This window comes from Stenella coeruleoalba (assembly GCF_951394435.1).
Source record: "Stenella coeruleoalba genome assembly, chromosome: 12".
Lineage (NCBI taxonomy): Eukaryota > Metazoa > Chordata > Mammalia > Artiodactyla > Delphinidae > Stenella > Stenella coeruleoalba.
The window spans coordinates 87,952,954-87,977,118 of record NC_137158.1 but is presented as its reverse complement, the minus strand read 5'-3'; the positions used below and the strand labels follow the sequence as shown (position 1 = coordinate 87,977,118).

The 24,165-nt window shown below is 48.8% G+C and overlaps 1 protein-coding gene across 1 annotated transcript in view; it reads left to right on the top strand.

Annotated features, from left to right (window-relative positions):
- The first annotated feature begins 1,313 nt into the window (after positions 1–1,313).
- The window catches only part of RPS6KA2 (ribosomal protein S6 kinase A2), a 386,569-nt gene continuing 363,717 nt past the window's right edge, over positions 1,314–24,165 (top strand). Inside the window, exon 1 of the mRNA XM_079938702.1 lies at positions 1,314–2,528. The gene's annotated coding sequence lies outside the window, so the exon portion shown is untranslated. The remainder of the gene's footprint in view (positions 2,529–24,165) is intronic.

Below are 24,165 nucleotides of genomic sequence, written 5' to 3'. Positions count from 1 at the left end.
TCAATGTTGCTATAACTGAGGGTCTAATCTATGGCAACACCTAGAAACCCAGTGGTTTTGGCGATGGGGGGGACAGTGGGGTGCCACTTACTGCTGGTGAAAGACCTGAGGTGTAGAATATTACCCGGCAGGCAGCAACAAAGGAGGATTTACTAGAATTAGGAGAATCTTCCCTTTTAAGTGTGTTAGTGATCCATGATCACATTTATAGGTATTTCTTTCACGTTCATATATCACCATCATAAATATAAACATATGCCTTCATGGAAACATGATATGCACGTATGCTTATCAGTTAGGACACTTACACTTATAAATAACCAAAAAATGGAAGCTTTCTTTAAAATGATGGGAATTAATTGGTTCAAGTAATTGAAAACGCTACCTTCAGGTACAGTTTGATCAGGGGCCCAGCTCCATTACTGCACAGTTGGCTGGGCTCTGTCCTCCTCCACATGGTGGCTTTTCCCTGAGCCTGGTTTCCATGTGGGACAAAACCGCAGCAGCTGTGCCAGGCCTCCAGCCCACCTGGCAGCAGGTTCCAGGTCATTTCCTTTGTAAAGCAAAACAACTCTCTCCTGAACCGAGTCTCCCTGAACTCCTTTTTCTCTTTCATTTCTTCTGTAGAAGACATAGAAGGACAAGTGGTCCCCTTCTTACAGGCACTATTCAGAGCTGGGGGATTCCAGCAGAGAAACCACATTTTATGTTCCGTGCTTAATTGTAATACCTAATAAGCGCCTAAAGTCACATACGAGCTATTTTACATGAATGTTATTTGATTCTTGTAACAACCCTGCAGGGTGTAATCCTTGCCATTTTAACTAAGAACAGAGGGAAAAAAACGTAAACCAACTTGCTAAGCACACAGTGACGGTTACTGGCATGAAAAATGCATTGGAACTTTTAGAAATGCCAGCCGAGCACACTCCCGGTCCCAGGGCAGATTGCCCATCAAGTTTGTGAAGGGCGGAAATGGGTGACCAGCCTCTGCTCCCAGGCCAGGCTACTCCCTCGCCAGCCCTCCGGTCCTGTTCCCAGGCTGGCGCTGGGGGCACAGGCTCAGCCGGACAACCCGGGCCGATTGCTGGGGCCAGCCTGAAACAGCCTGGCAGAGGTTTGCCTGGCAAAGATGGGTTTCCTGGGCTTCCCTGGTGGCGCAGTGGTTGGGAGTCTGCCTGCCAGTGTGGGTGACGCGGGTTCGAGCCCTGGTCCGGGAGGATCCCGTGTGCCGGGGAGCAGCTGAGCCCGAGCGCCACGGCTGTTGGGCCTGCCTCTGGAGCCCGCGAGACACAACTACTGAAGCCTGTGCACCTGGAGCCTGTGCTCCGCTGCAGGTGAGGCCACCGCAATGAGAGACCCGGGCACCGCAAGGAGGAGTGGCCCCCGCTCACCACAACTAGAGAAAGCCCGTGCGCAGCAACAAAAACACAACTCAGCCAAAAATAAATAAATTAAAAAAAAAAAAAAAAGATGGGTTTCCTGGGATCAGCAGAGAATCGCAATGCAGGGCCGAGGGCGCGAGCCCGTGCGAGTCCCCGAGGGGCAGCGGGCGGAGAGCGTTCGGGAGGAAGAGGAAGTGGTGGGAGGGCCGCAGTCACGGTGCGCATGGTCATTGGCCGAGTTCTTCTCTTCCCGTCGGGCTCCGCCAAGGTCACAGGGCACAAGGCTCCCCCCTCTGGCCGCCCAGCTCTATTTGGTCGGAGTTTCTGTTGAGTTTCTACAGGGGCGTCTCCAACTTTCTTTAACTGTGGGTAGAGGCCCGAGGTGTGGCCTTGCGTGTGTCCCCCTCTCCTTTGGGCCCTGCTGCGCGCAGAGAAGTTCCTGGACTTGGTGGAGGCTGCCCTGGGGCCCGGGGGCCCGCTGGCCGGGGCAGGGCCGTCCAGGTCCCCAGAGGTCGGGGCTCAGCAGGAACAACCCTGCTGGGGTTCTGCGGACACAGACCCCCGGACACCTCCTCAAATGGCTCTGTGGACGTCTGGGCAGGGGCGCTCTGGCCACCTGTGTCCCCGGCGGCTCCGATGATGCAGTGACACCGGGGTCGCGTCCTGTCCGGAGACAGCAGGCTGCCCTCGGCCCCGCTGCTGGCGGGAGTGCTTTACATCCGGGGCGGCTGGTTTTGTGGTGACGCCTTTTCCCCAAGTTCTTCGCTGGAGCAGAGGATAGCGCTGACTCGGGCCTGCGACGTCTGCTCCACATGTGTCGCCTGCAGCCAGCACAGCCTCGAGGGCGCTGAGTCTCAGGAGGACTGGGTGGCCTGGGTGCCTCCTTTTTTGTGGGAAGCACGATGACAGGTTCACTGACACCTTGGGTTCCGGGGACAAGAGCCCTGAAGACGATCTGAGCCTTTTTGGAAGGAAAGCGTTTTCCAGACTGTGTCCTGTCGGCCTCACACCCCAGTCCCGGGTCTCTCACCTCCGAGTTGTACCCAGTCTGGCCAGCTTTGAGGAAGGGCAGCACGACCATGTCTATCGATCAGAAGGTTCGAATGGTAACTTCCCAAGGTTGTGACGGCAGGCAGATGGCAGGTGAGTGTGGCTTGTTACGATAAAATTAGTTGTTGGTTCCTCTTCGCTCGGCTTTGCTGTTGGCATCGCTGTCACTTCCTGGTTTGCAGAAGCGTCTGGGTGAGCAGCCCACGATCCGTGAGCTCTCCTCTACCTTCCTCCCTGGTTGCTGGGATTCACGTCTCACCAGGGACTTTCTGTGGTCGACAGTGTCTCTAGGAAGGAGTCTGCCAGCCTTGTAAATTCCACAGACAGGTCACTCATTCCGCTGAGCTCAGGACGGGTCTGCCCTTGTGTTGTCTTTAACGCTACGGGGGGCCGCTGTGCTATCCATCACACTTGGTAACGCAGGGGAACAGGGACAGGGAGGTTTGAATATGTCGCCGCACTCGGGCCGTAGCCATGAAGTTCAGGCAGTTTACCCTGTATTAAAACAATGAAACTATATCATGAAAAGACAGCCTAGGAGAATTGAAAATTTATTTTGCTTTCCTTTTGGGCTTTGTGGTCAATGTCTTGATCCTCTGTGATGGTTCATTTATTGTGTCAGCTGGGCCGGGCCACAAGGCCTAGATATGTGGTCAGACATTTTTCTGGATATTTCTGCGAGGGTGTTTTTAGATGAGATTAACTTTTAAAGGGGTGGCCTTGGAGTAAAGCAGATGGTGCCCCCACTGCGGGTGGCCCTCAGCCAATTAGCTGAAGGCCTGGATAGAGCAAAGCCTGATTTCCCTGAGCAACAGGGGACTCCGCAGCAGACTTCAGACTTGGACTGCCGGTTTGGGGCTGGCCAGCTTCCATCATCATAGGAGCCAGCCCTTAAACTAAAATCTCTCTCTCTTTCTCTACACACACACGCACGCACGCACGCACGCATGCACGCGCCCGTTGGTTCTGTGTCTCTGGAGAGCCCTGGCTAATGTATACACTTCGGGTTACGCGTTGCCTGTTTGACACGTGCAAGGCCCCCGCCAGCTGAGCTCCTGGGTCTCCCTCTGAGCTGGTTGTTTGCCGATGTTCTCCTTTGTGGGGCAGATGAAGAGATCATCTCACGCTTTCATGCCGGGCGTCCTGCAGGGTCCCCAGCTCCAAGAAAGAACGAGCGTGTGCAGATACAGACTGGGATGCTTCATGCTTTGTGTCAGCTTGACTGGGCTAAGGGTGCCCAGGCTCCTGGTTATGTCTGTGAGGGGTTTCCGGAAGAGAAGAGCTTGTGATTCAGTGGCGTGAGGTGGGCCCGGATGAAACAGACAGGTTAAGAAGGGCGAATTCTTCTCCCGCTGAAGCTGGGATGGCCACCTTTTCCTGCCCTTGGGCGTGGGAGCCCCCGGTTCTCAGGCCTTCGACCTCAGCCTGAGTCACACCATGGGCTTTCCTGGGTCTCCAGCTTTCTCATGGTCGACTGTGGGACTTCCGGCGTCCCTAACTGCATGAGGCGCTTCCTACAATAAATCCCCTCCTACGTGTATCTCTAGCCTATAAACCTGCAGGTTTCCCTGGGGACCCTAATACACAGATGTTACTACCAACATGAACAGAATAGGTGGAAACAGGCAAAACGTGGAACCGAAGTATGTGGTGACCAGTGGCCCTCCCTCCCGATCCTGCCCCTTAGTCACTCAGGGACACGTGGCCACCTGACACCATATCTCTTCCTCTTTTTAACGAGTTTTAAGTATTCAGGAAGGTTGCAAGAATGGTGCAAAGAACGTTTGCCCCCTGAAGGCTTTGAGAGTGAGTTGCTGCCACGACACACATCACCCCCAAATGTTTACTGTGCGTTTTCTACAAGGAAGGACATTCTCTTCCACACTCACAACCCAGCCGCCTGGGTCCAGACAGCGGCCCTGATGCCCCACTGCTGCCCAATCCACAGACCTCACGCCACCTCCACTGATTGTCCCGACATCACCTTTGGAGCAAAGCATCACCCAGGACCCCCTCCCACACCTAGTGGCCACCGTCCGCTTCAGTCTGGGCCGTTCCCCGGGACTAAGGTGCCTCTCATGGTCTTGGCACCTGGGAACTCACAGGCAGGTATTTGGTAGGCTGTCCCCCGCGTGGCTTCGTCTGACATTTCCTCGGGTCACGCGTCTTTGTCACGCCTACCGAGTCTCCGCGGGCCCCGCTCAGCGGGCGCCTGGTTCCTACGTGACCCGTCAGGCGGGTGCCTGTCAGCACCCCCGCAGGTGCCAAGTTCCTTCTTTGTAATTAAAAACTGCTTTGTGTGTGGACAGATTTGGAGTTATGTTAATATCCCGTTTCTTATCATCCTTTCAGTTTAGTAATTGAAGTCACTGTGGACTCAAGGCTCCTGTGTTCCTCCTTGAGTAGCAATCCATTACTTCTGTTATTTGTTCTAATGTGCAGACAGCCCCCAGTTTGGCTGGCGGGAGCCTGTGGGCTGGCCCTGTTCCCTCCACACGTCTTTGTTATCAGCTGAGCATTTCCTGACTTTCTGGTACAACAGTGTGTCTCAAGGTCGTGTCGTACTTTCCAGCGCTGGAACCAGCCTTCTCTCCAAAGAAAAAATACCTTTCTACCGTTAACATCTACACATATTTCTGTATTGATCCACGTCTATGGCAAACCATGAGTTCACACCAACACCTCCAATTCCAGTCGAATGCTGGAGAGCTTACGGAGGAGAGGTAGTGAGGGAAGAAGCAGGAGGACCAGGCCTGGGGCAGAAGGAGGCTGGGGCAGGGCAGAGCTGGACCCGGCACTTGAGTGAACGGTTGTCCACTGCAGGGGTTCAGAACCATTCATGGAGCTTGTGGAGTCGAAGGAGGGCGTGTGGCTGTGGCTGGGATGGGTGTCAGGGGCCGCAGCACATTCTGTTGGGAATGACTGAGAGGCTGTGCGAAAGGTCCCTCCGGAAACCCCAGACCGAGAGTCACCAGGATTCCTAGTAGCTTCCTGGACAAAACTTATTTTACCAGAGTGTCCCATCTGTCCTAAGGAAAAGAACGCATGAACTCTGGAGGGAGGAAATGTACATTGGATCCGCGTGGAGCTGTGTTTTACATTTCTGTGATGGGTGGTTTGTGGGCTCATTATTTATGGTGATGGACGTTTTCCTAGGGAGGGTCTGTCACCCTGTCCTCTGCAACTCCTGTGCTTCCCACCCAGTGTCGTCTTCACTTGTTAATTCACTTATTCAACAGCAGTTCACAGAGTGCCTGCTGGGGTGAGGGGTGGTGAGCCCCAGGCTGTGGACACATGTGAGCAGGGGAAATGCGGCCCCTCCCTCTTCCTGCCCATCAGAGAAGATGACACTTAAATGCTCCCATGTGAGGTGTGAGGTCAGGGTCGGGAGGCCCTCAGGGGACGTCCCACGTCACAGAGATCTTGCCCAAGTCCCCAAGTATCCCTCTTCTATCTGCTTCCACATTCTGTTTGGTTCCTGCCCTGTGTCTGTGGTTTCCAGAACAGAAAAAAATTCAATCTCTCTCCAAACCTCCGCAAAGACCTTCAGGAGTTTAAGACCACTGGGTGTCCTTGCCCTTCTGCTGTGGACGTTACGTAATGTGTTCTTGCAAGTGTCCAGAGCCGAGTGCTGTCAGCCGTTGCACCTCCATGGAAACCCAGCTCAGCCTTGGGGCCCCTCCCACCACAGCCAAGGCTGGAGCAGAGGGAGGAGGTGGGCCAGGACGAGGAAACACAGAGCCACAGGCTGGACTTCTTAATCTCGGTGCTGGGAATTGTGACCTGAATTTCAAAGCCCACATCTATCGAGTTGGGCTGAGGCTACAATTGCGGTATTTTGCTCCCCAGACAGTCACTGCACCGAATGGCCCTGCACCCTTCTACTGGGTCACGGTCCTGCACGTGCTGTCACTTGCTCGGAGCCACGTGACTGGGTAGACCAGAAGGCCCAGCTGACCCTGAGCTTTACTTCTCCAGCTGGGACTTGCTGGGCAAGTGTTTAGTGACTCTAACATCCTTTTAACATTATAACCCTCAAGGAGTAAGGGAGAGACCAGAAGTGACACACCTTTTCATCCTTAAATTACATCCCAGCTGAGATGCTCACCTGGGATTTACCCGGCATCCTCTTGCCCCCGGCACCGTACCAGCCGAGCTGCTGGTGTCCATCTCACCGTGTCGGGAGCTGACCAGGGCACTGTCAGCTGGGAGCCATGTCTCGTGGGTGCTTTTTTCCCCGCCGGCTCCTGCGGTCTGCATCTTTTTCTTCTGTGTGGCCTGGCGGCCAGCCGGCCCCTGCTGTCAGCCTTCTGAGCTAAGATCTCCGCTCTGGTTCCTCAGGGACTGACAGCAGGAACCCAAAAGGTCCCTCCAGCAGCAAATCACGGAGGCGTGGGCAGAGCTTTGATTTCACTGTTTCCTCCTGCTGCTACTCACCGGGTGCTCTGAGCGGCTCTCGGGAGGGAGTGGGGCAGGTGTACTCGTGCTCATCCTAAAGGATGTGAAAAACAGCTCCTAGAGGTCATGGCACTCCAGTGTGGGCCCCGGGCCAGCAGCATCGGCACCTCTGGTTAGAAATGCAGAGTCTCGGGCCCTGCCTAGCCCTGCGGGTCAGAGTCTGCATCTTCACAGGGTCCCAGGTGATGACGGTGCTTGGTGAAGGGTGAGAAGCATGGTTTCAGGCTACACACCAGCCAGGGGCCTGGAGCTGGGAGGTCTCGTGGCCTGCGTGACCCTGCCCCGTCCTTCCCACGGGAAGACGAGAAGCTTCCTCTCTGCGCCACGCTGCTTCCGGCCAGGCAGATGTAGGACTGGGCTCTAGATCTAGGGCATGGACCCATGTATATTCACAACCACTGAGACAGCAACCAGAAGGCTGAGTCAAGCCAGGAACACAGACAGGGTCGGGGGCTGGGGGCAGTGAGAACAGCAACAAAACCCATAGGCAGGGGCCTCTGATCATGAGGGTCCAGGAGGGATGCAGAGCCCTGGGTCTGCCTCCCAGCTGCCTACGGTACCTACTGGCTTCCTGACTCACTTTCCTCGCTGTGAAATGGGACGCGTTAGGGAGTGACAGGTATAAAGGGCTTAGACTGACTCTGGCACGAGCTGAGGTTTCGCAGTTATCACCCTGGTCCGGGAGGCGGCCCACCCTCCTGCGGGTGGAGGTCCCATCCTCACCCACGCCCCCAGCCTCCTGTCCTCCTGTTCCACGTTGCTGAGGATTCAGCATTCCCGCTACGTGGCTGCGTTCCAGCTTGGATGTGACTGCCCATCCCCTGTGGTGGAAAAAGAGTTGCTGGTTAAACGGCAGTCGGACACCTTTGCATGAAAGGGTGTCACTCCACCACCATTTCCAGTCTCCCACAGCCCTTGTGAAGCCAGTGGGTGACATGACCTGTGGCCTCATTTCCAAGGCCAGGGTGATAATGACCTAACATCACTGGCCTTGCGTCTCACCGAGAGAAAGTTCAGATGGGCAGAGCTCTGTGAACCTGCCGGAGGAACAGTCCATGCAGCCTGACTCGGGCTGGCCCAGAACCGCCTCTATCCCCAGGATGGCACTGTGATGCCGGGGAGGTGAACAGAGATCGCAGGGCGCCAGCCATCCACACCAGTGTGCAAACCAGACTTGTTGATTTGCAGAGACCCCTGCTCCCACCCCTTGCCTGGCGTGTTCTGTACCACTTGGGCGATCTAGCTGCTGTAATAACATACCCAGCGTTTCAGCGGCTCCCCACCCTGCAAATTGAGTTCTCACTCCTGGAATGTCCAGCACCCATGTTTTACTTGTTGGGCAGATTCCACACGGTGACTCGGGGTCCAGGCTCCTGGTGTGGTGGTTCCGTGGGTCCCCTTTCTCCTTATTGGTGGGCTTCATCTTTGTTTATGCCATGAACCCCGTGTGGTGGTCTCGTGAATGGGCTTTTTCTCAGAATAGTGTTTTTAAATACATTTTCAAAAGCACATAGGATAGCAAAGTATGTAATATGAAAACGTGATTTCTATTAATACAAAATCATTCATCCTGGTGCAGCTGCGTTTTTTGCCTGCGTTCATAACTGAAGGAGACGCTAAAGATCGGGTAGAGATTAGAAATACAAATGTCATTTTCTCCTGGCGCTCGAGTTCACAGACGCCCTTGAATTCTGACCCAGGTTCAGACCTCCGGGCACGAGTCAGGGAAGAAGAGGCAGCGAAAGCACAGCCACTTCTTATGCCGGTGCTGGAAGGACACCGTCCCTCTCACACCCACCGGCCAGAGCCAGCGACAGGGCCACGTCCAGCAAGTGGGTGTGGTAAATGCTGTCTGTCTGACAGTCAGTCTCTCGTTTCAGTGTCTCGTGTCTGTCGTGTCCCGAAACACGGACGTTTAGTGAGGGATCCAGCATATGCTCTCTAAATGCTGGGAGGGAAAATTAAATTGGGGGGCCTGCTCAAGTCTGTCCGTAAACCCACCAAAAGCTGTTTCCAGTGAGTGATACCAGGCAGAGGTCCCCCTCAGTTCTGCATGGGGTTCAGCCTTCAGGTGGCACCAGCCAGAGGTGCGGAGTGAAAAAGCCTGCACGTCGTCTCCACCCAGGAAAGACAGACCAAGAGATGGTCCTTGTATCCCTGTTCTGAGAGCCCATGAAACACAGACCGAGGGCCCCGGGGAAGAGAAGGAACGATCGTGGGCCTTTTCAGAACGGCAGCCCCTCTGCACTCCCTCTACCACAATCTGTCCCTTCTCCCTCTGCACAGGGAGTGAGGCCGGCGCGCACCTTCCAATATTCAGGAGTCACAGGAGAAGAATCAGGTTGGTCCTCGGGGCATCAGGCCACCTTCCGCCCCTGTCACCTGCTCGATAAACCCTGTGAGACGTTCCGCTCTGCCTGCAAGGGGAGAGGCTCTTGTCAAAGCGAAGGGGATGCAGAGATGCTGCAGAAACCTGCCCGGGGCTGGGGCTCTAGCTGTTACTCCCTGGTCACTGCCTGCCGAGATGGCAGGCCTGGCAGTTAGCACAGGATAGAGGTGGAGCTAGAGTGACAGGTCTTGCTTGTCTTAATTCCCGAGGCCTGTCATAACAAACGACCACAAACGGGTGGCTGAAAATAATGGACGTTTCTTCTCTCCCAGTCCTGGAGGCCAGAAGTCGAAAACCAAGGTGTGGGCAGAGCCGTGCTCTTTCTGAGACCGTAGGGAGGATGCTTCCTCGCCTCTCCAGGCTGCTGGTTGTGTCTCACTCCAGTCTCTGCCTCTGTCTTCACGTGGCCTCTCCCCTGTGTGTCTGTGTCCAAATTTCTCTCTTCTTGTAAGGTCACCAGTCATTGGATTAGGGCTCACCCTATTCCAATATGACGTCGTCTTATTACATCTGCAAAGACCCTGTTTCCACTTCTGGCTATGAAATGTGTGGGTGCCCCCCCCCCTCCCAGCACCAAGCGATTCTGCAACACCAGCTGGGTGGCCTACAATTCAATTCAGTTCTGACACCGTCTACCAGGAGAGAGCACAGACTCCACAGGTGAAGGGCGCAGTCCCTCAAGGCTGCCCTCACGCACCACTTCAGATCCCAGACATGCGTCCGGGCTGTCACCTGTGCTTCTGTACATCAGAGGTTTCCACAGGCTCCTCCTTGAGTTCCACTGATTTGCCTGCTCGGCTCTCAGAACTCAGGAAGGCGGTTTTCTTACTATTACGGAGTATTGGCTCATTATAAAGAATTATTCTGTCGCAGGGCCCAGCAGGTGAGAATTAGAGGAACACAAAACTGTAGCCAGCACTCAACTGACGAATCACGGTTAATTGCACACAGTGAGCGCACAACACAGGTTAGTGAGAGTAGGGAAAGGGGGAGAAGAGCCTCTCCAAGGAGAAGTCGGGGACGAGGCATCTCAGGACGAGCAGTGGCTCCGGTCTGGCAAGGGTCCCATGACAAGCCTGAGGGGTACGTCCCCTCCTCTCCCCCAGGGCCTCCCGTGGAACCTGGACCAGCTCTCGGTGACTGGGGTCGGGTCCTGCAGCCAGGAGCCTCCAGGTCACTGGGCTCAGTGGTCTCCTTTTAAGGAGTGTTACCCCAGGGGAGGGGTCTTGGCTCTACCAGTGGTCTGTCTGTCCCGGTGACGTCCGTTGCCCATCAGACTTCTTGTCTAGAGTAATTTTTCTTAGAATCACTCTAAGACACTCACATCCTACAGCGGCTTTGTCAGAATAGCTAATGTGGAAATTCACGTTGGCCGCTGTGACTCCATTTTGAACTAAACATGTCTTAAACTCTCTAAGTTTCACACAAGATGAGTAGGAATTCTTAACAACGAAGAACGAAGAGCGTTTTTGCTCACCACCCACTTCTACAAGGATGGAGTCGCACCCTGTGGCAGGCTCTGACCCATGTGCCCTCTGAGACGGAGTTAAGAGGGTAACAGGATGCTCTGTGCTGTGGACGAGCAGCCCCTTAGGCAGGTGCATGTCTGTCTCAGGAGGAACTCAATGAGCCCAGGTTCTTGTAGCTTCCCAAACACAGAAAAGCACTAAAATCATTAACTTGAGATGTCTCTTCTTTGTGACTAGCAGTAGTCCTTTACCAAGATGTGTGTACTTGATGTCACACATTCCCCAGACAAAAAGCACCTATAAACTGGCTTCCCCCCTCCTCTTCAGAGCAGCTGCTCAGAGCTACTGGGAGGCCGTCTCCAGGGCTGAAGTCCTCAGTAAGGTCCCCGAATAAAACTGAGACTCACAACTCCTATGTTGTGTGTTTTTCTTTAAGTTGACAGAATCAAAACACAAAAAGTCTCATCATCATAAGACTATTAAAGGCTACAAATGAGTAGCTGGATGAGGAGGCACACAGGGTAGGGTCCAGGGGCTCCCGAGCACAGGCGCTGCTGTTGCCCACGGCGTGTGCCTGCGCCACCCTCCGGCACGAGGACGTGTTCTTGTTCATCAACCTGGAGGCTGCCTGAACCCCGTATCCCATTTTGTTCTTAAGGAGGTTTCAGTACGTAGGCCTGACATTAAATCCTTGGCTGTTGGTGATTAATTCAGCCTCCAGGCCCCTCCCCTCCCTGGAGAGTGGGGGTGGAGCTGAGAGTTCCAACCCTCTAATCACATGGCTGGTTCCCCTGCCAATCAGCGCCCACCCCTATCTAGGCTTTGCAAAAGTCACCTCATTAATGGGAACTCAGAGGTTTGTTACGAATAACAAAAAAACCCATTTCACCTTTATCATTCTGAAGCTATTTCAGGAAGCAAGGCCTCCGAAAACCAAATATTATGACAAAAGATGCCCCTGATGCTCTGATCACTTAGGAAATTATAAGGTGTTGGGAGCTAGGAGCCTAGAACTGTGGACGAAGACCAGGATCTATATTTATTATACGACAACATTATACCTCCCGCCTCCATCTTCAAATCCTGCCCTGGCCCGTCAGGCATTCGCACTGCAGCTCCCCGATTTGCGTTTGCCTCCCTCTGGGACTTTTAAAGACTCGTGATTACACGGGGCCCACCTGGGTAATTCAGGGTACTTGCCCTGTTTAAGATGAGTTGGTTAGCAACCTGAATTCCCTTTGCCAAGGGAAGCCGAATAAGCTGGGCTAGGCACAGTTTCCGGGGATTAGCCCTTGGGTGTCTTTAGGGGGCATTTTCTGTCTGCCCGGCCACATCTGCGTGGCAATCGTGAGATTTACCGTCTTGTTCATATCAGTCGTTGCTTCCTTTTTATTGCTGAGCAGTATTTCACTGTATCAGAACAGTTTATTTCTCCATTCTGTTGATGGACAGTGGGGATTTTCCCCATTTTTGGCTACTACGAATAAAAGCCATTTTGATTATTGTTGTTCAGACCTTTTGATGGGCATATATGTTGCTTCTCTTGGGTAATTACCTAGTATTGGAACTGCTGGGTCAGAGAATAGGTATCTGTTTAATTTTTGAGAACTGCAAGCCTTTTCCCAAAGTGGTTATGTCATTTTATACTCGCGCCAACAATGTGTAAGAGTTCCGGTTGCACCACGTTCTTGCGAACATTTGGTGGCACTGCTGTTTTTATTCTTTATTTTATATATATATATATTTTTTAACATCTTTATTGGAGTATAATTGCTTTACAGTGTTATGTTAGTTTCGGCTGTATAACAAAGTGAATCCGCTATATGCATACATATATCCCGTATCCCCGCCCTCTTGCGTCTCCCTCCCACCCTCCCTATCCCACCCTTCTAGGTGGTCACAAAGCACCAAGCTGATCTCCTTGTGCTGTGCAGCTGCTTCCCACTAGCTAGCTATTTTACATTTGGTAGTGTATATATGTCCGTGCCTCTCTCTCACTTAGTCCCAGCTTACCCTTCCCCCTCCCCGTGTCCTCAAGTCCATTCTCTACATCTGTGTCTTTATTCCTGTCCTGCCCCTAGGTTCTTCAGAACCACTTGTTTTTAGATTCCATATATATGTGTTAGCATATGGTATTTGTTTTTCTCTTTCTGACCTACTTCACTCTGTATGACAGACTCTAGGTCCATCCACCTCACTACAAATAACTCAATTTCGTTTCTTTTTATGGCTGAGTAATATTCCATTGTATATATGTGCCACATCTTCTTTATCCATTCATCTGTCAATGGGCATTTAGGTTGCTTCCATGTCATGGCTACTGTAAATAGTGGTGCAGTGAACACTGTGGTACATGACTCTTTTTGAATTATGGTTTTCTCAGGGTATATGCCCTGGGATTGCTGGGTCATATGGTAGTTCTATTTTTAGTTTTTCAACGAACCTCCATACTGTTTTCCATAGTGGCTGTATCAATGGACATTACCACCAGCAGTGCAAGAGTGTTCACTTTTCTCCACACCCTCTCCAGCATTTATTGTTTGTAAATTTTTTGATGATGGCCATTCTGACTGGTGTGAGGTGATACCTAATTGTGGTTTTGATTTGCATTTCTCTAATGATTAGTGATGTTGAACATCCTTTCATGTGTTTGTTGGCAATCTGTATATCTTCTTTGGAGAAATATCTGTTTAGGTCTTCTGCCCATTTTTGGATTGGGTTGTTTGTTTTTTTGATATTGAGCTACATGAGCTGCTTGTATATTTTGGAGATTAATCCTTTGTCAGTTGCTTGGTTTGCAAATATTTTCTCCCATTCTGAGGGTTGTCTTTTCACCTTGTTTGTGGTTTCCTTTGCTGTGCAAAATCTTTTAAGTTTCATTAGGTCCCGTTTGTTTATTTTTGTTTTTATTTCCATTTCTCTAGGAGGTGGGTCAAAAAGGATCTTGCTGTGATGTATGTCGAGTGTTCTGCCTATGTTTTTCTCTAAGAGTTTTATAGTGTCTGGCCGTACATTTAGGTCTTTAATCCATTTTGAGTTTGTTTTTGTGTATGATGTTAGGGAGTGTTCTAATTTCATTCTTTTACATGTAGCTGTCCAGTTTTCCCAGCACCACTTATTGAAGAGGCTGTCTTTTCTCCATTGTATATTCTTGCCTCCTTTATCAAAAATAAGGTGACCATATGTGTGTGGGTTTATCTCTGGGCTTTCTATGCTGTTCCATTGATCTATATTTCTGTTTTTGTGCCAGTACCATACTGTCTTGATTACTGAAGCTTTGTAGTATAGTCTGAAGTCTGGGAGCCTGATTCCTTCAGCTCTGTTTTTCTTTCTCAATATTGTTTTGGCTATTTGGGGTCTTTTGTGTTTCCATACAGATTGGCACTGCCCTTTTTAACTGTAGGAATTCTAGTAGGTTGGTGGTAGTACCTCGTGTGGTTTTAATTTGCGTTCCTCTGGTGACAAATCATGTTAAGCTATTTTTCATGTGCATATTGGCTATGTCTGTATCTTCTTTTGAGAAGTGTCAATCAAATCTCATGTCCATTTCAGGGGATTGTTTGTGTTTTTATTATTGTGGTGTAGAAGTTCTTTACATGTTGTGCACACCAGTTCTTAGTCAGATATATAGGTTTTGTAATTTTTTGAAGTTGTAGCTCGCCTAATTATTTCCTTGATGATATAGTTTTTGTTTTGTTTTCTGTTTTTGTTTTTTTGACAGTGCCATACAGCACGTGGGATCTTAATTCCCTGACCAGGGATTGATTCCGCGCCCCCTGCATTGGAAGCGCAGGATCTTAACCACTGGACCGCCAGGGAAGTCCCTCCTTGACGATATGTTTTGATGAGAAGTTTTTATTTGAATAAAATCTAATTTTTTCTCTCATGGTACTTCCCTCTGTGATCTATCTAAGAAATATTTGACTATTCTTAAGTCACAAAGGTTTCTTCTTACATTTTCTTCTGAAAGTTTTGTGGCTTCAACTGTGATCAAATGCAAATCCCTTTTTGTGTAGAGTGTGAGGAGTCAAGATTCCTTTTCTTACCACATGTTTATACAGTCATTCCTTTCCTCATTATTGTTTTGGCGTTTTTATTGAAAATCACGTGACTACATGAATGGGGGTCTGTTATTAGGGTCTCCATTATACTCCATCTGTTTGTCAGTACTTCTGCTGCATCATACTGTATCCTACTGGCTTCATTCCTGTAGCTTTTGACAAATCCTGAAGTCAGGTAGTTCAAGTTCTCCAACTTGGTTTTCCTCTTAAGGGATTTCTTTAGATATTCTAGGTTCTTTGAATTTCCATGTAAACTTTAGAATCCGCTTGCCAATTTTTATTTTAAAAATCTGCTGAGATTTTGATTGTGTCATTGGGTTGAATGTATAGATCAGTTTGAGAAGAGTTGACATCTTAACAGTACTGAGTGTTCCAATCAATGACTATGATGTATCTCTCCATTCCTTAGAATTTCTTTAATAGCTCTTAAAAATATTCTGTAGTTTTCAGTGTAGAGATCTTGTGCATCTTTTGTTGAATTTATTCTTAAATATTTTATTTTTTGATGGTATTTTAAATGTACTTGTTTTAAATTTAATTTTCCATTTATTTGATATTAATACATTAAAATATGAATTTTGTTTTTTAACCTGATTACCTAGCACTATTTTTTTTTTATTTTGGATAATAATTTTTTTTAACATCTTTATTGGGGTATAATTGCTTTACAATGGTGTGTTAGTTTCTGCTTTATAACAAAGTGAATCAGTTATACATATACATATGTTCCCATATCTCTTCCCTCTTGCATCTCCCTCCCTCCCACCATCCCTATCCCACCCCTCCAGGCAGTCACAAAGCACCGAGCCCATATCCCTGTGCCATGCGGCTGCTTCCCACTAGCTATCTACCTTACGTTTGTTAGTGTATATATGTCCATGACTCTCTCTCGCCCTGTCACAGCTCACCCTTCCCCCTCCCCATATCCTCAAGTCCGTTCTCTAGTAGGTCTGCGTCTTTATTCCTTCCTTACCCCTAGGTTCTTCATGACTTTTTTTTTTCTTAAATTCCATATATATGTGTTAGCATACGGTATTTGTGTTTCTCTTTCTGACTTACTTCACTCTGTATGACAGACTCTAGGTCTATCCACCTCATTACAAATAGCTCAATTTCGTTTCTTTTTATGGCTGAGTAATATTCCATTGTATATATGTGCCACATCTTCTTTATCCATTCATCCGATGATGGGCACTTAGGTTGTTTCCATCTCCTAGCACTATTTTATATTCACTTATTAGTTATAGTAATTATTTCATAGATTCTTTAGGATTTTCTATATATAGAGCATTTTATTAATAATATCCTTTTCTGTGAGATATATCTATTTATCTATCTATCTATCTATATATATATATATACACACATACATACATACATATATATATTCTTTTTCAGGTTCTTTTCCCTTATAGGTTATTACAAAATATTGAGTATAGTTCCCTGTGCTATATAATAGGTCCTTGTTGGGTGTCTATTTTATACACAGCAGTGTGTATATGTTAATCCCAAACTCCTAATTTATCACTCCCCCCCTTCCCCTTTGGTAACCATAAGTGTGTTTTCTATGCCTGTGGGTCTATTTCTGTTTTGTAAATAAGTTCTTTTGTATCATTTTTTCAGATTCTACATATAAGTGACATCGTGTGATGTTGCTCTCTGGCTTCCTTCACTCAGTATGAGAATCTCTAGGTCCATCCATGCTGCTGCAAGTGGCATCATCTCATTCTTTTTAAAGGCTGAGTATATATATGTCCCCCACATTCATTGGTTTTATTTTATTTTGTTTATTATTTTTGGCTGTGCCATGTGGCTTGTGGGATCTTAGCTCCCCGACCAGGGATCGAACCCATTCACCTTGCAGTGAAAGCATGGAGTCCTAACCACTGGACCACCAGGGGATTCCCTTCATTGGTTTTTTTTTTTTTTGGCCATGTTGGGTCTTTGTTGTTGCGCGCGTGGGCTTTCTTTAGTGCGGTGAGCGGGGGCCACCCTTCGTTGTGGTGCGCGGGCTTCTCATTGCGGTGGCTTCTCTTGTTGCAGAGCATGGGCTCTAGGCGAGCAGGCTCAGTAGTTGTGTCTCGCGGGCTCTAGAGCGCAGGCTCAGTAGTTGTGGCGCACCGGCTTAGCTTCTCCGTGGCATGTCGGATCTTCCCAGACCAGGGTTCGAGCCCGTGTCCCCTGCATTGGCAGGCGGATTCTTAACCTCTGCCCCACCAGGGAAGTCCCCCCTTCATTGGTTTTAAAACCAGAAATTCTAGGTGCTGTTATCTTCCCAAATCTGTTTCCTTAATTCAGGGGGACCACCAGACTCTGTTTAGACTCTTATTTCCTGCTCTGTCGCCTGGACACTCTTCTCAGGCAGTAATGTGGGGCAGTCCTAGGCTTCACCTTATCTGTTTCTCTTCTTTCAAGCAAGTGGTCCGTGGGATCTGTGTCCTGAGCTGAAATTGAATATGTCCAGTGTCCAGTCAAAATGCTCAGCCAAGCAAAGGAGCAGAATATGATCCACATCCATTGTTTCACATATTTTGAAAAATATATTTGCCTCGTATCTTTTCGTTTCAGCTCGGAGGGCAGATCCAGACCCTGTTACTTCATCCTGGCTGAAAACAGAAATTCCTGTGGGTTTTGATCAGTTTTAGCTGAACCGTACTGTGACGATGCCCAAAAAATCATCAGACAAGAAACTCACCATGTGTTATTTCTTAATTCCAAATTTTGTTTCCCTCCCAAAACCTGCTTTAGTTTATTCTCAGAGCCTTCGGGTAGTTGTTTTAGTATTTTGTATACAGTCAGTGATTGTTACTTTCAGGAGGTTGGTTTGTTGAGTGATGAAAACAAAGTTTATCTTTTCTGAAAAAAAAAGAGCGTTTTACTTAATCCTTAAACACTATCCCTATCAATACTGTCAACCAATGTGAAAAATACCCTCGTGCTGTGGTTCTTTTTCGCCTGGACCCAGTGTCAGTCCAACCTGTAAACTCCCCTGATAAACCCATGCTAACTTCCTCCCCTACCATCTGGTCTATTTTCTGACCTGTGCTGGTCCTTGGACCACTTGACACACAGCTCCAGCTGGAATGAGGTTTGATCATTCTGTGATGGAAGCAGTGTTAAAGTTATAATAATAATTCACTTTATTAATTCATTGAGCAAATTCCAAGGCATTCTGTAGGTGTTAGAGATAAAGCTGTAGAATTAAGGTCTCAAATCATTTGATTCCAGGTCAGAAGACTGAACAGGTGGGCATAAAGCATCAGGGTGTGAAAGTAAGTGCAACACACTTAGGTAATTGTTATAAAGGTCCTAACGAAATCCAGTGCGGATTTAAGAGAAGGATTGTGCAAAGCAGCCTGGGAACAGGGTCACTGCATACAGCTGTGTAGGCACAGGACAATGCTAGTGGCACCATTGACATTACAGCTCCCCTCCCGCCATGAGTTGTGCACAGTGGTTCACAGTGGCCTTGGAAGAATACAGGAAAGCCTCAAGGAGAAGAAAAGAAAGCCTCAAGGAGAAGCAAATTCTGAAGGAAGACTTGAAGTATGAATAATCAGTCACCAACAGTGATAGAACACATTAATATCTGTATAGTTGATCGTGATAGACAAAAGCCCTCCACACTTCCACAGGCATTAACATACTTGATCCCCTAACAACCTGGTGAAGTTAATAGAGGTGAGAGGTTCCCGTCCTGCATGCCCAGCTGGGGCTCCCATTCAGGAGGTGGTGGCCGGCACATGGCGGAGGGAAGACCAGCCACCGAGAGCACCGCTCTCCCAACCCAGCAGGACTCACTGTCTCCACTTATTCCAGACGCTTCACTGAGCACTTAGCTCCCTCACCATCTGACCCATGGACAGCTTTCAGGGGGCAGCCCTTCCTTCCTGGGTTCTGGGTTTGCACCACTCTGTAACGTAAGTGGGAGATGCTCCTGCCTGTCTTGGAGCCGGGAAGCTCACTGATCATCCTGGGTGTGTTATGGACCAGGATTCTTGGCCTCTTTAGCTGATAAGAGAAATTGATAAGAAGCCAGACAGGAAATCCACGTGAGGCTCTATTGGGGCCCCTGCTGCAGCAGGGCAGAGTGAGGACAAGTAACAGCTTCGCTTGCTCGCTTGCTCCAAGGTGTGGGGAGGGTCAAGCTGGTTCCTTATTTGGGGTGGGGGGGGGTCATTAGGTGGTCTGCCCACACCTTAGGTGGTGGTGTGTGCAGGGGGCATGCGCAGTGCCCTGCTTCTGCTCCCAACACCCTGTTTTTGCTCCTGGCTCTTCAGAAGTGGCAGTTGGGTTTTTGGTGTTTTTGTATCTTTTTGTCCATAATTTTCCCCAGCTGCACATGCACAGTTATTTTTAGTCCCTTATAGTTTCTTTGTATTTTGTTGCTGGAGGAGACGTGTGTCCAGGTGCAAGCCCTGCAGCAAAGGCACCCAGGTCCCAGGTCCCAGCCTGTCTCTGGTGTGAGCTGTGTGTCCAGCAGGTGCGGCTGCCATCGCTGGTGTTTGTAAGGCCGACATTCTTGTTGCTGTGGCGGAATTGAAGCCCAGAGAAGGGAAGCCATCAGCCGGGTCAGGAGATGAGTAAATACAAAGCCGGGGCATGGACTTGGGTCCTGGGCTTGGACTCTGGGGTCTTTTGAGCCCAGGCTGTGTTCTTCCCACAGTGCATTTAACACCTTCTCCTTATTCACGCTCAGGTCATGAATCATCTGCTGAGTCATCTGCTCAGGGGCTCACTCGCCACCTTCCCCCACCTTCCGGATTCTGTATTTTATGTGGGGACTGTTCTGCACCGCTCTGCTCTCGCCCTGAATCTAGCTTTTCTGCTTTGTTTTGTTTTGTTTTGAATCCACTTGAAAGTTTTCCTCAAGGCTACACGGTGATGTACGTCCCTGTCCTTGGGAAGAGCACTCTGGACACACTTGTACATTTCACCGGCTCACCTTGAGCGGCCTGTCTGGGGTCCTGTGTCTAAACGTACAGTTGCATCCTGGTTTCTCGGAACATTTAGATCAGATGGTAACCGTTAGATCACCACCAAGAATGTAAGCAAAAAGAAGTCTATAATTTACCCAATTACTGATTTTTTAATTTTGAAACTAATTTTTGGACAGATGGTTCGTTAAAATGTAGTAGAAAACATCAGAAGTGTTACAGACATGTAATGAAATATACGGATAATGCTTCAATTTCATGTCCCCGCAAATAGGAGAAAGGCAGAAACTTTTGTTTCTAAGCCAAAAAGGAGAGGGAAGATTTCATAAATATGTTCATATTAACAACGATGTGGATTTGTCCATCTATTTCAAATGTAATTACATGAATTATGCAAAGGTGGTCGAGACAGACCTTTTCTGTCCACTTTGGGATTTTAAGTATAGTCTTTAAATTTTTTTAAATTTTTGGTCACACTGCGCGGCACGCAGGATCTTAGTTCCTCGACCAGGGATCGAACCGGCACCCTCTGCAGTGAAAGGCAGAGTCTTAACCACTGGACCACCAGGGAAGTCCTTAGTCTTTAACTTTTATGTAGACAAATCTGGTAGTCTATTCCTTGGTGATTTATTCCATTTTTATGTTTAAAAAGTTATTCCCCAACCAAGTCACATAAATATTCACCTATATTTTCTTTTTGTTGTTATGATTTCATGTTTTATAATAATGATTTTAATTATCCCTAATTTTGTGTATTTGGGAAGTGAGATTTAAACTACTTTTTTTTTTTTCCCAAATGGTCAGTTTCCCCACAACGGTCTCAGATAATCTGTCGCTTGGTAATTGGTACTCAGGATTTCTTCTGTCATACTTTAAGTCCCTGCATATTTTCTGCAGCTGCTAACTGAACTGCTCTCACCCACGGTTTATGTGTATGTTTTTGTCCCATTACCACTTTGCTTTAATTAACGTGCCTTGAGAGTGTATGTTGTGTCTGATACAGCAGGGGTTGTTCTTGTTACTGTTCTTTTGTTTAAACTCTCATCTATTTTGCTAAATAATAAACCACAATTGGATTTTTCACTGTAGTCACAATACAATTACAATCAGTTTTTGTAGACTATACACATGTACATTCTTCAGCTTTTCTAGTCAGGAACATGGCATAAGACTTAATTTATTCATGTCAGTAAGTCAATCCGTTTAATGCTCCCGTATCTACTTTCATGGAAGTCGGCCAGGACGGAAAGTGTGTCTGAGCTGTAGAAATCTTTCAGGACACTTCTAACATCACCCAGAGAAGCAAAGCTCGTGTCACCTATTGTAAGACGAACCTCGCATTAAAAGCTATTTTATTGTAGCGTATAACAAGAGGCGTGAAAACGTTCATAGCCATGTACCTTGCAAGGCCACATTTGGGGATTTTCTGAAGCACAGCACAAAAGCTCTGTGCACAGAGGTGTTCACTGGAGCAGAAACAGTCCTCTGTGGGGAGCGATTCCACAAATTCAAGTATGTCAAAATAATGGGATGTTACATAGATATTTCCAGTGATTTTGAGGATGTAATGGCGCTGGAAGCATTTTTAGTATGCTGTGTTTTGAAAGATGCCTGCAGGATGGTGCGTCACTTGTAAGCGTTTCTTCCTTACGTTTCCTACTTCTTCCCCTTTCGCTCCCTCTCCACCATCCAGACCGCCTCCCTGATTTTTCTCACACTTGCACACGCCGAGGTCATGGCGCCCTCAGGCCTCTGCACCTGCTGGCTCTGCTGGGATGGTCCCCCCACCGCCAGACGGCGCCTGACCGCTCCCTCGCCATCTCCAATTCTTTGCACAGACTCTCTTCCCGTGCGGACCTCCTCGACTGTTCCATCTGGAATTTCAGCCCCTGCCTGGCTCCCCATCCACCTGCCAGTCGTCATGTGTCAGATACAGAGTGCTTAGCTATTGGTTTCTCGTCGCTCTCCTCCAGCTAAAATGTGACCTGGACAGGGAATTTTGTCTGTTTTGTTCAGGTCCTATACCCAGGCCAGATGGAAAGGCACCTGGGCACATAAACAAGCGCTGTAAGCAAAGTTGAAGTGATAGAGGGCCTGGGACCATCGTGTTATTGATTTTCTCTTATTTTAGCTACATCAGCTTGTCAGTGAGGATGGAGAAAGCTGGCTTGGCTCCTGCTAGAAGCAGCTTTGCACACCCATCCGTATTCACTACTGAGGATCTAATAGATAAGAAAAAAACTGGGAGGAGGGACAGGGGCTGACCCGAAGGGGCTACAGCCGACCAGTTTCTTGAGGGTGGTCTCAGAACAGCTGGAAGGGTGCTGCTTCCCAGGGTGAGAGTTAGGTGGGAAGGGTGTCGCCATTTCAGCAGCGGAGGAGCATATGCCCTCCCCGCGCCCCTCCCCTCCCTCACTCTGGATTGGGCTGGAAAGGCTCCCAGGTTTCAAGCAGGTGTGAGGACCCTTACCTATGAGAGTGGCCCCTGCTCAGGACACTTCCTGCCCCCCAGGGTCTGATGACTTTTGAGTCGGTCAGGGAGGGAGAAGGCAGATGCAGAGAGAGGCTCAGGGAGCGTGGCCTGCGTATCACGCTGGCCAGACTCAAGCCGACATCTCAGCCTCCTGCCCTTCTCAGAGGAAGGCATGGTTGACAGCTGGGCATCGCCTCTCACACCCCCGTCCCCCAGGCTGGTCGACCAGATCACCAGTGACACACGATCTAGACGTCCTGAAAAGCTATTCTCCCTCTCTTCCGGCTTTCCAAAAAGTTGTTTAGAAACTATTTCTTCAGAGACAGTAAAGATTTATATGGATGAGGGATCGGCATGTGACAATGCAGAGAAAATTCCATAAGCTCCAATCAGAAAACATCTATTTTTACCGAAGAAAAAAAAAGTCTAGCTGAGCCTTCTCAGCTGACAGAAATGCCACCTAAAAAGGCTGCGGTGATCAGCTGTGCGGAAGAACACGAGACCAAAGGCTGTTTTCAAAGAAAATCAAGCCAGATAACAAAAAAGCTGGATGAGATAAACAAATCAGAAGGCTATTTGGCTTGTTTTAAATAACCCAGACTTCAGTATTTTTATGCGAAAGGAATCCAGGATATGAAAACACGTAATGAAATCGCTGGCAGAAAGTGTGAATGTTCTGGTCCCACGGTTCGGGCTCCAGGTGGGTCCAGCAGGTCCCCAGAGAGGTGGGACATGGATTTGAATAAGCACTTTGATTTTAGCTACACTGTGGATGCGACGTGCTGGGGATCAAATATAAAAGCTGGAAAGAACAGCACAAAGTAATCCTCTTTCATTATCAAAGGTGTTCAAGCTTGCCCAGCTCCACACCTGATTTTGTCATTCAAAAGCCCAGAAGTCTGACAGCTGTGAGATCACATCCAAGGCAAGGCTGACCCCCTGTCCATCGCAGGGAGAACCTAACGCGTGTTAGAAGACCCAGCCTGTAAACACAGTTGTGCAGAAACCGTTGCATTTCTTTTCTATAAATCGAATGAATTTTGAGATTAAATCCCAGACCCCTGGGGGACCTCCGGAGGTCTCCCCCTAGTTATACGATGGCTGTATAGCACTGGGGTCCTCTCTGGTCACCTACTGCCCCTTCTCCCTGTTCCCTCCAGGTCCAGCTGCTTCCCTAGGCATCTGTGTTCATCCACGGGGAACCTGTGTGGCTGCGAGCTTGGGGTGGTTGGGAGAGGAAGGGGTGTGCTGTGGGCAAACGGAGGCCCCTGAAGCCATGGATCCTTGACGCAAACTCCTGCTAAGGCCCAGAGGGCCTCCCTCACTGGCTGGATGTCCCAGCTCAACCCAGGAGCTCTATCTGCCATCACCTTGAAGGATCGGTTTCCTGGGGACTTCAGGGGGAAGACCCGGAATTGGCCTAACCGAAGACTTCTTATCCTTGCAAGAAATGCATCCTGCTTCATTCCCTACATTAATTTGAGAATTCAAGGTTAGGTTGAACTGTTCTCAAGAAATACCTAGCAATACTAAAGGGACACTTCCATTAAAAAAAACCAATGTCCTGCTATGAAGATTCCTTTCCCAGTGTTTTCATTAATGCACTCAGTATTCATCTTAAAGAATTTGCATTTAAAACTGGGGGAAAAAATCATCACTCTTCTACCCCTATAACTTTGGCAAAATCAATGATCAACGCATGCATCCTGGGAGATAGAGCTTGCTGGGTCCCATCCATTGTTTTTATGTCCTACCCCTGCCACTCCTAACAACCAGCCCCTCAAATATCCCTTCGTCCAGCAAAGACTTGTCCAAAGACAAAATGTAGACCCAGTGCTGTGCTTGTCTGCTAAGTGAGAGTCCTGCCCTCAGGGAGGGGCCCACAGCAGAGTCACAGCCCACATTGTTTTGCTTGCAAGAGTGAAGAACCCGACAAAAGGGGT